Below are 12,725 nucleotides of genomic sequence, written 5' to 3' on the forward strand. Positions count from 1 at the left end.
TTCCTTGTTTACACAGTCAGACAGGTGTTATTGACTGGTTTGTTTTATCCAGACATCGAGTCCTTCCCAAGGACCTGGGATGGCTGAATTTTATCGTCAATGTTGTTGCTGTTATTATTATAGATATCGTTGCGGAATATAAGCTGTTCCCAGTAATGCTGCTTTTTGTAATTGGCTGATGGTGATTTCTGTGGCCCCTATGGTGCTGAGGTGCTCTTCAAGGTCTGTTGGAACTGCACCCAGGGCGCCAATTACCACTGGGATTATTTTGGTCTTTTTCTGCCACAGCCTTTCGATTTCAATTTGTAGATCTTTGTATTTGGTGATTTTTTCTATTTCTTTTTCTTCTATTCTGCTATCCCCTGGTATTGCTATGTCGATTATTTTAACTTGTTTTTCTTTCTTCTCCACTACAGTGATATCTGGTGTATTGTGTGGCAGATGTTTGTCTGTTTGTAGTCGGAAGTCCCATCATATTTTTACATCTTCATTTTCTTGAACTTTTTCAATTTGATGGTCCCACCGATGTTTGGCTACAGGTAGCTTGTATTTTTTGCAGATGTTCCAGTGTATCATCCCTGCTACCTTGTCATGCCTTTGTTTGTAGTCAGTCTGTGCGATCTTTTTACAACAGCTGATTAGGTGGTCCACTGTTGTTGTTTTGCTCTTATTGCATTTGTTCTTGCATACTGCTTCTTGCACAGCAGTATTAAACCCTCTGTTTCTTTCTTCAAGTTGCCATTCTTAAGCCATTGCCAGGTCTTAATGATGTTTGATTTTCCAGTTATATCGTGCAAATATTGACCATACATACAGTGGCTTATTTTTCCATTTTTCTGCTCGATTCTTGATTTGTTCTTTCTTGTAGGCTTGCTTTGTTTCATTGATGTTTAATAATTTCTCGTTGTTAACCATTTTAAGTGCATCTTCTTCACTGTCCTTTATATATTCTTCAAGGCTTTTTTCTCTCCTATTCTACTGTTTGATGGACCTGCAGCATTCCTCTTCCACCTGAGTTGCGAGGAAGGTATAGCTTATCTACATCACTTCGGGGATGCAGTGCATGATTGATAGTCATTATTTTCCTGGTCTTACAATCTAATGTCTCTAGCTCTACCTGAGTCAAATCTATTATTCTTACAGTGTATCTAATGATGGGTATAGCCCAGGAGTTTATGGTTGGTATAGTGTTCTCACCATTGAGTTTGGATTTTAAATTTTTTCTAACTCTCCTGATGTATTCACTTCAAATTTTCCTTTTAACTTCAGTATGTTTGATGTTATCAGCCTAAAGAATTCCCAATTATTTGTAGTGTTCTTTCTCTTCCAAATTCTTGATGTTGTTTCCATTGGGCAGTTCTATTCCTTCTGTTTCTTTATTTTTCCTCTGTTCATTATTAATACAGCACATTTATCTAGTCCAAACTCCATTGCTAAATCACTACTAAATATGCAAACAGTATTTAGCAGTGATTCAATTTCTAATAGGGACCTTCCATACAGCTTCAAATCATCCATATAGAGCAGGTGGTTTATTTTACTTGATGTTTTAGATGTTTGAGATCCAAGGCCTGTTTTGTTTAGTATTTGTGAAAGTTTAGTCATGGTGACTACAAACCACAGTGGGGATAATGAGTCCTCTTGGAAAATACCTCTTCTAATGCTAACCTGTCCAAGTGTCTCGCCATTGATTAACTGTGTACTCCACATGTTCATTGATTTTTAAAAATAAATATCTGAATGTTTTTGCTGACACCAGTTGTCTCTAAACATTTTAGTATCCATGTATGAGACAATGAGTGGAAGGCCTTCCTGTAATCAATCCATGCAAGACTTAAATTTGTTTTTCTTTTTCTAAAATCATTTTATCAATGAGCTGCTGATCTTTTGTGCCTCTAGTGTTTGGGCAATTTCCTTTCTGTTCAACTGGAAGCTGCTTATTGGTTAATAAGTGTTGCATTATTTCATCTGCTATTATACCATTTAATAATTTGAACATGGTTGGCAGGCAGGTTATTTGTCTATAATTACTTGGAACTGCACCTTTTGCTGGATCTTTCATTATGAGGTGTGTTTTACCAGTTTTTAACCATTGTTCAATATCACCTCCTTGCAGTGTGATTGAACTGTTTTGATAGTTATTTGTGGAGGCCTGTTAGTTGTTTAAGCCAGAAACCATGCAGTTCATCATCACCTGGTGCAGTCCAATTTTTAATTTTCTTTGGGCTCTTTCACTTATTAATTCTGGTGTTATTATTAGATCTTGCATTTGTTGATTGGAATGTCAGCCTCTTTTACCCAGCCTTTTTTATTATAATTTGTTGGATTGTCCCATATTTCCCCCCAGAATTGCACTGTTTCTTCTTTATTTGGTGCTTCTACATTTCTTGCAGTTTCTCCTTCTATGCTTTGATAGAAACGTTTCTGATTTGACTGGAACTGGAGATTCTGCCTGTGTTGTGCAATTCTGGCTTCATATATGCTAATCTTATTTGACACTGCTGTTATTTGCTGCTTTAGTATTTCCACGGCTTCTATAATTTTCCTTTAATCTATATGGTATTTTTGGATTAAATACTGTTTGGTGTTTTGATTCTTCAACTTTTTGTCTTTCATATCTTTCAATTTACTGGCATCTGATCTGAGCCTAGCGATTTTATTTTCTAATCTTATCTGCCATAGTGTACTACTTCCTTTTTTAACAGGTCCTCTGATCTTATATCCAAGCTCTTGTGGTGGTATTGTTGCTGTACTATACATTAGTTGGTTTGTTTCTTGCAAATTGTTAGTTGTTATTTCTGCAAGTGCTGCTTTTACATCTTTTAATACCTTATCAAGTTGTTTTTTGGCAACTGTTTTTAGAGCTGGAAGCTGAACCCTGATGTTTATTTGGTTCATATACTCAATAATATTTTGCTTTAATTCTTGCTTTTCTGTTAAATGGCATTCAGGTCTTTGAGATGAAAGCAAAAGAGAGGTCGCCTGGTTTTGAACCCAAAGCGGTTCAGCGACAGTGGCGCCCTCCACTGCCAACATCTCCGCCTGAGCAGCCCCTTCAATTGCTAGTAATTCTTCCATATCTTGAGCCTGTATTGCTCTTTCAATTCTTCCAGCTCAACTTCTGTGAATACTTTATTATGAATCTTCTCTGGTCTGCTAGCCTTTGTTCTGTTATTTTTGTATCTGGATGTTTTTCTTTGCAAATTTGGTACATTCTTTTTAAATAACCGCTTCTGGTTGGGCTGGACTTGTAATAACAAATCATTATTTCTGTATCAATGTTGCTTGTATATTTTTTCTGATTAAGTGATGTTTCTTCCAGTAACCCTACAGTCTCCAGTCCTGGTTGCTCAACTGAAGATCCTGAGTCCTGTAGCCCACTTGCCACCAGATGTCCAGGGACTGCAGCACCTGGCACGGTCCTTGTTGACCCGGGCAATGACCGATCCGTTATAGATTGATTAAAGTAACGTCTCACCATATTGTTTATGTGGGAGGCACTCTTCGTCTGGCTCCTCTGATGGTTGAACCTCTGGCATAGCTCTCATCTTCCTCAGAGTATGCAAGCCCCACAACCATGCGAAGGTAGTGCCTCACTGGGGGTGTATTATTATTATTATTACTACTAATACAAACTGACCGGGCACAGAGCATTTGCGCCCCTAGTTCTCCCTGACTCTCCCCCCCCCTTCAGCCCCTTCTAGTTCTGCTTTACTCTCCCTCCATTTCAGGGCTCAGCCAGTTCTATTCCCATCCCTTCAGCCAGTCTCCCTCGCTGCCCTCTGTGCTAGCAGCTTTCATCCTCCTCACAAAGAGGCCTGCAGCCCCATTTTCACTGTCTGCTTGGCTGCTTGCAATGGCTCCTCCTCCTCCGTGTCCCTACTCCTGCCAGCTCTCATCCTCCTCACCAGGAGCTCGGCGGCCCATTTTTGTTGGCTGCTCCACCGTTTGCAGTGACACCGCTGCCTTCTGCTTGACCTCCCCTGCCTCCCTCTCCCCACCAGCTCTCCTCCTTGTGAGGAGGCCAGTGGCCCCATTTTTGCTGCATGCTCGGCCATCCTCGGCAGCCTGCAATGGTAGCATTTCCTCCTCCTCAGTCTCTCTCCTTCCCTCCTCAGGAGCTCTCTCACCTGCTCTCCCGCCAGGGCCCACTGCCTCCACCACACATCTAGTAGACCATCCTCCTGCTCTTCAGACCGGCGGGGATTTGCCCGCCGCCCGTCCACATTCTCAGACTGGCTGGGATTTGCCCACTGGCCATCCTCCTCCCACCGCCCATCGTCCTCAGGGTGGCGGGGTTTCGCCCACCGCCCATCCTCCTTCCCAGGGTGGTGATGGTTGCCAGTGCTCTCAGGATTCGTGGCTGGAACTCTTGCGCATGTCTCCCTCTCTATTAGCCAATCACCTCCTTTCTGCCTCGGCCCCACACATCCCATCTTGGAGAAATAATTATATAGATGATGATGATGATGATATTACAAATTTTTCTCTGGGTGGCTCACAGCAGAGAATACACTACTGGATATCTGTGATCTTCCTATTTCCTTACATTTATTTACATTCAACAGCAGAAGCTTCAGGGACGATGGGCAGCCAAGATTGCTGCTGGGCTCCCTGACTGCTGGAGAAGTGTATTGCCAAGGTTAGGCAAACAAGTTCCAAGATTCAAATGCAATAAGCATACAACTGAAGTAAGTTCTGAAACAGTTTATTGTCTATTTATATGATACAGAGTAAAGAACAGATGCTTTACGCCCCCTTCTGCTTGTCAGGAACCCCCAGAGATGACAGTGGATGAACCCTCAGAGCCAGCAGATGAGTCACACATTCCTGGGTTTTCAGTCTATGCTGGGGTTCATCTCTGAAGGCAATCTGGTGATTTATATACTATTGCCTTACTTAAATACTTTTATTGCTTACACTTTCTGATTGGTCAGTGAAGCATTGCCCAGATAAGATAACATTGTGAAGCTGTACTTATTCTGACCTCCCTTCTCCAGGTGGTGGCCTGGAAGGCAGCCAAAGAACATCTCAGGGACAAACACTGCTTAAGCTATACCCAACGGAAAGGAAAAATAAAAATACAAAACTGAAATATATATACATAGTCGAAAAGAGTTATACACAACTGAACCTCCTTACCGTTGCGTCACTGTAGTATTATAAGAAGAGTGGAAGGAGCAAGAGCTTTAACATAGCTCACATGCCTTCTTCTCAACTGATAAGCATGTAAGATATTCCCCTCAGGGGATGGAGCCACTCTGGGGAGAGCAAAAGGTTTCAAGTTCCCTCCCTGGTTTCTCCAAGATAGGGCTGAAAGAGATTCCTGCCTGCGACCTTGGAGAAGCCACTGCCAGTCTGTGAAGACAATACTGAGCTAAATAGACCAATGGTCTGACTCAGTATATGGCAGCTTCCTATGCTCCTAATATTAAGGATCTCATTTGTCTAACCACAAAATGGAAATAAGCATTGTTTGTTCTTGCTGTGTGATGCGAAGAGAAACATTCAAGTCCTCACACAGCAGAGTATGCTCTGGTGGTAATGTTTAGCCCAAGAGATTATCCAAAGACAGTAGGTTGAGTTTTTAAAAAAAATTTAAAAAGATTAAGAAACTAAAACGTCACATACTGAAAGAGACAAAGAACAGCATACCCAAACAGGCACCAGCCTTCAACAACTGAACAGTTCTAGCTTATTTGAACTGATCTTGTAGCAGGAAGCCTCCTGAACCCACTGTGTAAACCCCTCTCGGGTTACAGGGTGAGTGAAGGATTGACTCCCACTGAAGTGACTTGTCCTCGAGGCTGGTAATTTTTGCTACCACCACCTACTCTCCTTTAGGGGTGTGCGCGGAACTGCGGTCCGGCACTGGGGCGGGGGGTTCCTTTAAGAGCGGGGGGAGGGCTTACTTACCCCTCCCACCGCTTTCCTCCTCCGGCGCCCGTAGTTCTTTTAATAATTGGGGCGGCAGGATACCTCCCAGCCGCCCCTTCTTACATTTTGCTGCTGCTGCTGCTGGCTATACTCCAAAAGGCTTCAATAAGCCTGTAGCGCACACGCACAAAGGCCTTTAGGACCAGGCTCTCTTGCTTTCCTGGGGACTTACAGAATATGGACTTTCAGCTAAAATGCCTCATTGCAGTTAAATGTATTTTTGACAGTAATATTGCTTTAACCACACATTTCTCTCCTCTCTACCTACAATAAATATCATCTTTTTATTTTTGAAACTTAAACAATTAGTCCAGTCATTTCCTGAGTCCACAATTTTGCACAAATTAAAACTAAAGTGAAACTTCCTTTCTGAGCTGATTTTCCCCACGCAAGTCCAAAAGCAGATTTTGGGGTGTTTGCCAATCACCCTGGAGCAGTTTCACTAACATCCCCTCAGTGATGACACGCAGCGACAGAGCCTGGGGAGGGAGGAGCCTGGAAGGAACCAGTCCCAGCGCCAAGCACTGCTTCCTTCAGCCAGCCTGCCCTCCCTCCGTGCCACCTTCTAACCTACCCCCTTGGCTCTTCCTGCACTGGGGGTTCCCACCCAGCGCTGTTCCTCCTCCTCGCCACCAGACAATACCCCCCCACACATATCAATCACTTTGCAGCTTCTGTTGCATTATCTGGAACAACGCCCCTTGACCCCCTTTTGCCACCCCTGCATTCAAACAAAAAGAAAGGCAGTCACGGGAGTAAACCAAGGCAAAGACAGAAAAGAGAAAAACCCACCCATGGGTGGAAAGAGAGTATATTGGAAAAATAATTTAATTGGAATATAACAACTGAAAATATATACTAATAACCAACCAAACAATGGTTGGAAGAATAATAACTAGAACCAGAAATAATAGATAACAACTAATGCTTAGAACATAACAAACAACAAAAATGATCTTATGGAGATGATATTTGGCAAAACAAATGTGGGGCTGCAAAGCAACAAAATGAGGTGGACAAGGCCCTGAGCCGACTATCCCGAACTGGCTAACATCAAAGGAGTGGCTGAAATGAAGCCATGAAATTAATAAAGAGCTATAAATCTGGAAAACAGGTGGATAACCTAAATACTGAAACCGTTTATGAAGCTCAGAGAGCGGGAAAACTAAAACATTAGATCTTAAAAATCCATAACATAAAGCAATATATATAATATAACCAATTGCCATGGCAATACAACAGAGTGAAAATACTGAAAATTAAGAATGAATGACAGCCAGTACTGGGGGACAGAAGGAGGACGGTTATTGGGTGCGGCTGCTTTGTGATGATAATACTTTCACTGGTGCTGTCTCAGTTGCATCCATGCAAGGGTACAAACTCCAGAAATAACTCCAGCTGTGAGCATTGCCTCAGCAGCAACAACAAATAAAAAACAAATACTACAGTTTAAGATATTCCTAAGAATGAAACACTTTCATATAAGGGGGGTGGGGGAGAAAGAGGGAAAGAAAGAGATAAAACAGACAATGCAGATATATATGTTCTAAAGCACATGCAATTCATTAAATTTTGACCATATAGCTTGAAACTCTTCTTCTTTGCCTAAACAGCAAAAAAATCCCAGTTCAAATGTGGATAACAAACACATTTTGGTAATCCAAAATTGAAGTTCCAGAGTAAATCTGCTTTTCCAATGTTGAATTATGATCTTTTTGGCCACTCCCCAAGCACGAAGAGTCCATAGTTGTTGATAGAATGTTAAATTCCATATCCTGGGAATATATCCCAGGAGAACATAACTGTCTTTAAAAAACAATAATTGCAGTGTCTTATTTACAATTTTATGGACTTCATTCCAAAAAGATGCAATAATTGGGCATGACCAAACCATATGTGACAATGTTCCCTCATAAATATTACATCTCCAGCAAAACGTGTTCTGAACCCAGCCCTTCCTGAACATCCTCTGAGGAGTCCAGTAAGAGCGAAATAAATGTTTTGCTGAACAAGTCTCAATTTGAGATCTATATATGCTTGTTTCATTACCTTGAATGCAGAGGCGTAACTAGGGAAAACGGCGCCTAGGGCAAGCACTGAAATTGTGCCCCCCCCCCAACATCTGACATGCATCTTTCAGAAAGCTATTCAAGACAAGGGTATTAGAATCCTTAATATGCACCTATGCATGTTAATGGACTGTCACAGATTAGAAACAGGTGACTTGTCTTTAAGCCATGAGATAGAAACTTACTTCAGAATAGCAATCTGAGTATTTTTTGCAAGTTCACACTTGTTCATTTAGTGGTATTGATTTTGTATTGTTGATGCTTAGTACCACTCCCCTATATATTATTATTATTTGATCAGCATAGGCACAGGGAACTAAAACTAGACTGGTATAGATTATTAATAAGAGTGAGAGAAGCCCTTTCCACAGTCAACATTTACATTCTGATGTTTAAGTTAAGCAAATCAATCCATTCTCCAGCTTGCAATGGAGAAGATAATTTTTTTCAAAATTTTGACAAAAACAACAAAGCCTCTACTTATACAGAATTAGACATGCTTAATATAAATTATACTAATTTCAAAGATTACTCAAGGCATTCCTTTTTGCTTCTTTATTTAAGTTAAGCTAAAAAGAAAACAGCATAAAAACAAAAATAAGGGGGGATCACACATGAAGAGTCAATCATGATGGGCTCCTTGGAAGAGCAGGATATAAATGTAAAAAAAAAAAAAGATAGAATAAAAAATATGGAACATTAGCTAATATTAATATGTACTTTCAAGTAGTATTTCTCACATATTTTCCACAGCACATTGCTAGTAACCATACATGCAAATCAATGATATTTGGTTTGTGTTCATAATTGATTCTGATACACTTCATATCAAGCTTTCAAAGAACCCAACAGGTAGCATATAGTTCCCAAAAGAAACAGAATTAAATTATGCCTGATACAGAATGTGAGGAACATGCTTTTAAAAAAAAAATCATCACTGGTGCTGCATTACTTAAGATGATGAAACATGGTGTACAGCCCACAGAAAGGAAAATAAGACTTATTATAGCAATACTTGAGATCTCCTCTCCTACAAAAAACTCACAAACAACCCTACTAACGTGTACAGTGAAGTCTTTAATCTTGTGATAAAGAATTTTGTGGCAAAATTCTTCTTAAGTAAAGATTGTGGTAAATTAGTCAGTCTACACAAGGGCTGCATACCAATTCCCTGCAGCCATTTATTTTTTAAATTTACAGAGCAGACCTTAGGTTTACCTAATAACCACAATTATTTACCTAATAATTTACCACAACCTTTACTCAAGAAGAATATTACCACAAAATTCTTTATCACAAGAATGGTGGCTCTGCAACAATTTTGTGCCTGCATATTCTTCTCAATTCTATTTGGAAAAAGAAAAAGAAAACACACCAACAAAACGGCTGCCTGCCACCCTTTCTAGATAGCAAGGCATTTCAAAGTAAGGGAAGCATGTTGCTTTAATTGCATACATCAAGGGCACACCTCAGGAGGAGAACTGGAATTTGTTCAATGAGGGAAAGAAAAGGGCCACTTTTAATCCAAGCAAGTTTTCTGAAGCAAAGTTCACCCAGAAGCCAGCGAGAGACACAGAAGATGAAGTGCGATTCCTACCCTGCTTCCACAATTATGAAACACAGACTTCAGCTCTCTGGCTCTGCAGTAGCACATGAGTCTACTCTGCAGCCGAGAGGAGAAGATCCTCTCTCTTTCCTCCTGCTGCGCCCGCTGCACGCACCTCTAGAAGCCCCCCAACCAACAGCTGGAGAGGGCGAGAGGCTCCCAGGGAAACAAGAGCCGTTTCTCCGAGCAGGGGGGAAGATCTCTCTCCCACCCTCCCAACCAACCTCTAGACCCCCAAACAACAACTTCTCCTGCTTTACTTTCCTGTCCTTGGAGACAGAGAAACAACGAGCAGCTTCTCCGAGCAGAAGAGGGGCGGGACACTGAAGCCGAGAGAAGGAGAAGACCCTCTCTCTCCTCCTGCTGCGCCCGCGCATGCCTCTAAAAGGCTCCCCTGAGTCCCGACCAGCAGCTGGAGAGGGCAAGAGGCTTTCCCTATAGGCGTGTGATGTGTGTGGGGAGGTCATCGCCTGGCCCGCCGCCCCGCTCGGAGAAGCTGCTAATTGTTTCTCTGCCCCCACCCGCACCCCACAGAGCAGCTTGCTGGGCCAGACGGCAGGCCTATCCGCTGCCCGCGGCTGGGGTGGAAGGAGCTTGTTCACCACCCCCGGGCGCGCGCGCCCTACAGCCATCACAGAACAGCGACGCCGGGCCAAAGGGCAGGTCTCGGCGTCGCTACAGTAATATATTCGCCACCCACTGCCGCCGGGGTGGAAGGATCTTGCTCACACACACCCCTGGCCATCCCACAGCCATCACAGTTGGAAAGCGATGCCGGACCAGATGGCAGGCCTCGGCATCGCTCTGGGATCCGCCACCCGCCGCCACTGCCGTGCAGCCCAGCCGCCCCTCGCCACCCTCCCGCCGCCACCCTGAAACACCCCCGGCTCCAGCAAAGAAGCCAGCCCAGCAAACCTCAAAGCAAGCCAACCACGTTCCAGTATTTTAAAGAATACATCAATTGTAATAATAATTTTTAAAAACACACACACACACACCTGATCCTCCTCTGTGAACACTTTATTGATGATGGTGGTGGTGGTGATCCTCTTCCTTCCTCTCCTCACACATGGCGGCGGCGGGACTTGAGAGCCAGCAGCAGCAAGCTACACAGCACTCCTCCTCGCTCTTATCAGATCAACTTGTGCATGCGCGTGAGTGGGGGGTGGGAGTACCAGGACTCAGGAGGAGGTAATCATGCGGCCGACAATGCCACCGGAAGCGAGGAGCACCCAAGCCAGGCCAGCCGGAGCTGGGGGTGGGTGGGCGCTGCGGTGGCGCCGCGGCTGCCTGAAAAATGAGTTGGGTGTGGGTGGGGTGAACTCATGGCCTGCAAGGCACCGAGGCCAGCTGGAGTCAAGAGCTCGCGGTGGGGGGGGGTGCCGCCGCCGCTGCTGACTGAAAAATAAATTTGGGGGTGGGGTCATGGCACTTTTGGGCGCCCCTTCCCCAAGTGGCGCCCAGGGCATGTGGCCTGCCTCCCCTACCGTAGTTACGCCTCTGCTTGAATGCTGTTAACCACTGATCAACCGTAATGGTATATTCAAGATCCTGATTCCATAATACACAAATATAATCAATATCAACTTTATCCTTCTCTTTTAAGTTTTAAATGAAATGAAACTGTAGGTTTAGCTTGTTCTGATAAATGTACCAAATCCAGTAATAATGATGGAGTTTCTGAGGCAGCATGCAGGCATGATATCACTGTCAACATCACAGCCATATGGAAGCCAGTTTAATGCTGTAATGAGAGAACTGTTCATTATTCCTATTTAAGTCCCAAGAAAGGCAAGTTTTGTTTTTTTTAAGAATTCCATCCAGTGCAGTCTGCTCTGTGTTTGTGCTTTGAAATTCCTCTTCTTAAGTGTGGTTTCTGTAGGGTCAGAAAACAAGGGCCCAGGGTGATTTACATGCCTTCCTATTTTCAGTGTGTTCCATTTTATAATGCCCAACCTGGTCTAATATACTCACTCATGGTCAGGGCTCAAGGAATTCACTTGTCTACTTGCCTGTGACAAGTAAACAAAGTGTGGATTTCCCCCCCTGACATTTGTGGAATTTTTCCTGACTTGTGGAGAAAAATCCTGACCAGTAATGTACCAACACTGATCAAAGGAACATGGATAAAATTTTTGGCTGGTGAAAATTTTTTGGCTGCTGTTGCCAGCGTTGAGGCCTATAGGAGCGAGATGGCTGTTGGGAGAGACTCATAGAGCAGCAATGTTTCTGAGTCGTTGAACCTTTTGTTGGGTCTTATCAGTTTTGTCTCCGAAGAGGGTCTCGCCCTCAAAGGTGAGGTCTTCAATACAAGATCTGGCGTCCGGGGCCAAGCCGGATGATCGTAGCCATCCATGTCTTCGGATTGCGACAGAGGTGGCCATGACCTTGGCCACTCCTTCAGTAGCGTGACGTATGGCATGCAGCTCTTGTTTTGTAACTTGGGTAGCTTCATGTAAGAAGACTTTGGCTGGGCCCTTCTCCTCTTGGGGAAGATGGTCCAGGAAAGGGGCTATCTTATCCCAGAGGAAGGTCTGGTACCAGGCATTATATGCCTGATAGTTAGCTATGCATACCAAGAGGGAGGAGATGGAATACAGTCATTTCCCCGAGGCATCCAACTTTCTGCCTTCCTTATCAAGTGGTGTAGAAGCCGGTCAACCTCTTGTTTCTTGATAGGGAGGATTCTACCACTATGGGGATGGTGGACGGGTGTTGTCAGAGGAAATTATCCTCATTGCAGTTAGTTGCATGCACTCTGTAGAAGTTTTCCAATTTTTTTGAGGTCTGAGGCAGAGAAGAGGGTTTCTGCCAGCATGCCTTAGTGACCTTAAGAATGGAGCTGTTCAGCGGAAGTGAGACTGTGGCACGGGTGTCTTCCTCAATGAGCTGGAACAGCGGAACCAGCCGGAAGTTGCGAGCGTGCGTGCGCGCGCATGGCAGACGGGCGCGCACACGCTCACAACTTCCAGCCCCTTCCAGCCGACGGGAACGGGGCGGCAGGGAGGAACGCTGCCGCCCCGAGGGGCTTGAAATTTACAGAGCGCCGGCGGGGGAAATGCAGCGGGGGGTGGTGGTGAGTACACCCTCCCCCGCCCTTAAAGTACTACCCC

The sequence above is a fragment of the Hemicordylus capensis genome, chromosome 4 (genome assembly GCF_027244095.1).
Source record: "Hemicordylus capensis ecotype Gifberg chromosome 4, rHemCap1.1.pri, whole genome shotgun sequence".
NCBI lineage: Eukaryota > Metazoa > Chordata > Lepidosauria > Squamata > Cordylidae > Hemicordylus > Hemicordylus capensis.